General features: G+C 48.2%; 5 non-coding genes across 5 annotated transcripts in view; all 5 read left to right on the forward strand.

Moving 5' to 3' along the window:
* Nucleotides 1–37, forward strand: part of trnar-ccu (transfer RNA arginine (anticodon CCU)) — a 73-nt gene extending 36 nt beyond the window's left edge. The window contains exon 1 of the tRNA in view: nucleotides 1–37. This exon is cut by the window's left edge and continues 36 nt beyond it. This is a non-coding gene — a tRNA (tRNA-Arg).
* Nucleotides 38–934: 897 nt separating this feature from the next.
* Nucleotides 935–1,007, forward strand: trnar-ccu (transfer RNA arginine (anticodon CCU)). Its single transcript has one exon. It is a non-coding gene; the product is annotated as a tRNA-Arg (tRNA).
* Nucleotides 1,008–2,060: 1,053 nt separating this feature from the next.
* On the forward strand, nucleotides 2,061–2,133 carry trnar-ccu (transfer RNA arginine (anticodon CCU)). Its single transcript has one exon. It is a non-coding gene; the product is annotated as a tRNA-Arg (tRNA).
* Nucleotides 2,134–2,784: 651 nt separating this feature from the next.
* trnar-ccu (transfer RNA arginine (anticodon CCU)) lies at nucleotides 2,785–2,857 on the forward strand. The gene has a single exon. It is a non-coding gene; the product is annotated as a tRNA-Arg (tRNA).
* Nucleotides 2,858–3,910: 1,053 nt separating this feature from the next.
* Nucleotides 3,911–3,983, forward strand: trnar-ccu (transfer RNA arginine (anticodon CCU)). The gene has a single exon. It is a non-coding gene; the product is annotated as a tRNA-Arg (tRNA).
* The last annotated feature ends 1,017 nt before the right edge of the window (nucleotides 3,984–5,000 follow it).

Here is a 5,000-nt window from a genome sequence, read left to right on the forward strand (position 1 = left end):
AAGCCAGGGATTGTGGGTTCGAGTCCCATCTGGGGTGAATACAGCACAGTGGCTCAGCGGAAGCGTGCTGGGCCCAGAGCTCGAAGGATCGAAACCATCCTCTGCTAAGCCTTTTTGAGTCTCAGGATGCCTTTACAATACACACAAAGAGTTAACTTCTCCTGAATAAGATTGAGATATAAAAGGGCAAGTTAGCATCTGTTTTCAAGCCCCAGTGGCCTAATGGATAAGGCACTGGCCTCTTACGCCAGGGATTGTGGGATTGAGTCCCATCTGGGGTGAATACAGCAGAGTGGACCAGCGGAAGCGTGCTCAACCCAGAGGTTGAAGGATCGAAACGATCCTCTGCTAAGCCTTTTTGAAACTCAGGATGCCTTTACAATACACACAAAGAGTTAACTTCTAGACACTCCTGAGGCACTGGCCTCCAAAGCCAGAGATTGTGGTTTCAAGTCCGGTCAAGGTTGATTACAGCAGAGTGGCGCAGCGGAAGCGTGCTGGGCCCATAACCCAGAGATCGATGGATCGATACCATCCTCTGCTAAGACATTTTAAATCTCAATCTTATTCAGGAGGCCTTTACAATACGCACAAAAAGTTAACATCTATACAGCCCTGAGGCACTGGCCTCCAAAGCCAGAGATTGTGGTTTCAAGTCCGGTCAAGGTTGATTACAGCAGAGTGGCGCAGCGGAAGCGTGCTGGGCCCATAACCCAGAGGTCGATGGATCGAAACCATCCTCTGCTATGACCTTTTAACTTCTAAACACTCCTGAGACCCTAAAAAACGTCAAAAGCAACAAGCTGGTCGTGAAAAGCTGAGGCCAATTTGACCTCTCATAATTTTCAGTCATCTAGAAGACTCTTTGTGTGCATTGTAAAGGCCTCCTGAATAAGATTGAGATATAAAAGGGCAAGTTAGCATCTGTTTTCAAGCCCCAGTGGCCTAATGGATAAGGCACTGGCCTCCTAAGCCAGGGATTGTGGGTTCGAGTCCCATCTGGGGTGAATACAGCACAGTGGCTCAGCGGAAGCGTGCTGGGCCCAGAGCTCGAAGGATCGAAACCATCCTCTGCTAAGCCTTTTTGAGTCTCAGGATGCCTTTACAATACACACAAAGAGTTAACTTCTAGACACTCCTGAGGCACTGGCCTCCAAAGCCAGAGATTGTGGTTTCAAGTCCGGTCAAGGTTGATTACAGCAGAGTGGCGCAGCGGAAGCGTGCTGGGCCCATAACCCAGCGATCGATGGATCGATACCATCCTCTGCTAAGACATTTTAAATCTCAATCTTATTCAGGAGGCCTTTACAATACGCACAAAAAGTTAACATCTATACAGCCCTGAGGCACTGGCCTCCTAAGCCAGAGATTGTGGTTTCGAGTCCGGTCAAGGTGCACTACAGCAGAGTGGCGCAGCGGAAGCGTGCTGGGCCCATAACCCAGAGGTCGATGGATCGAAACCATCCTCTGCTAAGGCATTTTAAATCTTATTCAGGAGGCCTTTACAATATACAAAAAGAGTTAACTTCTAGACACTCCTGAGGCACTGGCCTCCAAAGCCAGAGATTGTGGTTTCAAGTCCGGTCAAGGTTGATTACAGCAGAGTGGCGCAGCGGAAGCGTGCTGGGCCCATAACCCAGAGGTCGATGGATCGAAACCATCCTCTGCTAAGGCATTTTAAATCTCAATCTTATTCAGGAGCCCTTTACAATACGCACAAAAAGTTAACATCTATACATCCCTGAGGCACTGGCCTCCTAAGAAAGAGATTGTGGTTTCGAGTCAGGTCAAGGTGCACTACAGCAGAGTGGCGCAGCGGAAGCGTGCTGGGCCCATAACCCAGAGGTCGATGGATCGAAACCATCCTCAGCTATGACCTTTTAACTTCTAAACACTCTTGAGTCCCTAAAAAGGAACAAAAGCCACAAGCTGGTCGTGAAAAGCTGAGGCCAATTTGACCTCTAATAATATTCAGTCATCTAGAAGACTCTTTGTGTGCATTGTAAAGGCCTCCTGAATAAGATTGAGATATAAAAGGGCAAGTTAGCATCTGTTTTCAAGCCCCAGTGGCCTAATGGATAAGGCACTGGCCTCCTAAGCCAGGGATTGTGGGTTCGAGTCCCATCTGGGGTGAATACAGCAGAGTGGAGCAGCGGAAGCGTGCTCAACCCAGAGGTTGAAGGATCGAAACGATCCTCTGCTAAGCCTTTTTGAAACTCAGGATGCCTTTACAATACACACAAAGAGTTAACTTCTAGACACTCCTGAGGCACTGGCCTCCTAAGCCAGAGATTGTGGTTTCAAGTCCAGTCAAGGTTGATTACAGCAGAGTGGCGCAGCGGAAGCGTGCTGGGCCCATAACCCAGAGGTCGATGGATCGAAACCATCCTCTGCTAAGGCATTTTAAATCTCAATCTTATTCAGGAGGCCTTTACAATATACAAAAAGTTAACATCTATACAGCCCTGAGGCACTGGCCTCCAAAGCCAGAGATTGTGGTTTCAAGTCCGGTCAAGGTTGATTACAGCAGAGTGGCGCAGCGGAAGCGTGCTGGGCCCATAACCCAGAGGTCGATGGATCGAAACCATCCTCTGCTATGACCTTTTAACTTCTAAACACTCCTGAGACCCTAAAAAACGTCAAAAGCAACAAGCTGGTCGTGAAAAGCTGAGGCCAATTTGACCTCTCATAATTTTCAGTCATCTAGAAGACTCTTTGTGTGCATTGTAAAGGCCTCCTGAATAAGATTGAGATATAAAAGGGCAAGTTAGCATCTGTTTTCAAGCCCCAGTGGCCTAATGGATAAGGCACTGGCCTCCTAAGCCAGGGATTGTGGGTTCGAGTCCCATCTGGGGTGAATACAGCACAGTGGCTCAGCGGAAGCGTGCTGGGCCCAGAGCTCGAAGGATCGAAACCATCCTCTGCTAAGCCTTTTTGAGTCTCAGGATGCCTTTACAATACACACAAAGAGTTAACTTCTAGACACTCCTGAGGCACTGGCCTCCAAAGCCAGAGATTGTGGTTTCAAGTCCGGTCAAGGTTGATTACAGCAGAGTGGCGCAGCGGAAGCGTGCTGGGCCCATAACCCAGCGATCGATGGATCGATACCATCCTCTGCTAAGACATTTTAAATCTCAATCTTATTCAGGAGGCCTTTACAATACGCACAAAAAGTTAACATCTATACAGCCCTGAGGCACTGGCCTCCTAAGCCAGAGATTGTGGTTTCGAGTCCGGTCAAGGTGCACTACAGCAGAGTGGCGCAGCGGAAGCGTGCTGGGCCCATAACCCAGAGGTCGATGGATCGAAACCATCCTCTGCTAAGGCATTTTAAATCTTATTCAGGAGGCCTTTACAATATACAAAAAGAGTTAACTTCTAGACACTCCTGAGGCACTGGCCTCCAAAGCCAGAGATTGTGGTTTCAAGTCCGGTCAAGGTTGATTACAGCAGAGTGGCGCAGCGGAAGCGTGCTGGGCCCATAACCCAGAGGTCGATGGATCGAAACCATCCTCTGCTAAGGCATTTTAAATCTCAATCTTATTCAGGAGCCCTTTACAATACGCACAAAAAGTTAACATCTATACATCCCTGAGGCACTGGCCTCCTAAGAAAGAGATTGTGGTTTCGAGTCAGGTCAAGGTGCACTACAGCAGAGTGGCGCAGCGGAAGCGTGCTGGGCCCATAACCCAGAGGTCGATGGATCGAAACCATCCTCAGCTATGACCTTTTAACTTCTAAACACTCTTGAGTCCCTAAAAAGGAACAAAAGCCACAAGCTGGTCGTGAAAAGCTGAGGCCAATTTGACCTCTAATAATATTCAGTCATCTAGAAGACTCTTTGTGTGCATTGTAAAGGCCTCCTGAATAAGATTGAGATATAAAAGGGCAAGTTAGCATCTGTTTTCAAGCCCCAGTGGCCTAATGGATAAGGCACTGGCCTCCTAAGCCAGGGATTGTGGGTTCGAGTCCCATCTGGGGTGAATACAGCAGAGTGGAGCAGCGGAAGCGTGCTCAACCCAGAAGTTGAAGGATCGAAACGATCCTCTGCTAAGCCTTTTTGAAACTCAGGATGCCTTTACAATACACACAAAGAGTTAACTTCTAGACACTCCTGAGGCACTGGCCTCCTAAGCCAGAGATTGTGGTTTCAAGTCCAGTCAAGGTTGATTACAGCAGAGTGGCGCAGCGGAAGCGTGCTGGGCCCATAACCCAGAGGTCGATGGATCGAAACCATCCTCTGCTAAGGCATTTTAAATCTCAATCTTATTCAGGAGGCCTTTACAATATACAAAAAGAGTTAACTTCTAGACACTCCTGAGGCACTGGCCTCCAAAGCCAGAGATTGTGCTTTCAAGTCCGGTCAAGGTTGATTACAGCAGAGTGGCGCAGCGGAAGCGTGCTGGGCCCATAACCCAGAGGTCGATGGATCGAAACCATCCTCTGCTAAGGCATTTTAAATCTCAATCTTATTCAGGAGCCCTTTACAATACGCACAAAAAGTTAACATCTATACATCCCTGAGGCACTGGCCTCCTAAGAAAGAGATTGTGGTTTCGAGTCCGGTCAAGGTGCACTACAGCAGAGTGGCGCAGCGGAAGCGTGCTGGGCCCATAACCCAGAGGTCGATGGATCGAAACCATCCTCTGCTATGACCTTTTAACTTCTAAACACTCTTGAGTCCCTAAAAAGGAACAAAAGCCACAAGCTGGTCGTGAAAAGCTGAGGCCAATTTGACCTCTAATAATATTCAGTCATCTAGAAGACTCTTTGTGTGCATTGTAAAGGCCTCCTGAATAAGATTGAGATATAAAAGGGCAAGTTAGCATCTGTTTTCAAGCCCCAGTGGCCTAATGGATAAGGCACTGGCCTCTTAAGCCAGGGATTGTGGGATTGAGTCCCATCTGGGGTGAATACAGCAGAGTGGACCAGCGGAAGCGTGTGTAACCCAGAGGTTGAAGGATCGAAACGATCCTCTGCTAAGCCTTTTTGAAACTCAG

Source organism: Carassius gibelio, chromosome A9 (assembly GCF_023724105.1).
Source record: "Carassius gibelio isolate Cgi1373 ecotype wild population from Czech Republic chromosome A9, carGib1.2-hapl.c, whole genome shotgun sequence".
Lineage (NCBI taxonomy): Eukaryota > Metazoa > Chordata > Actinopteri > Cypriniformes > Cyprinidae > Carassius > Carassius gibelio.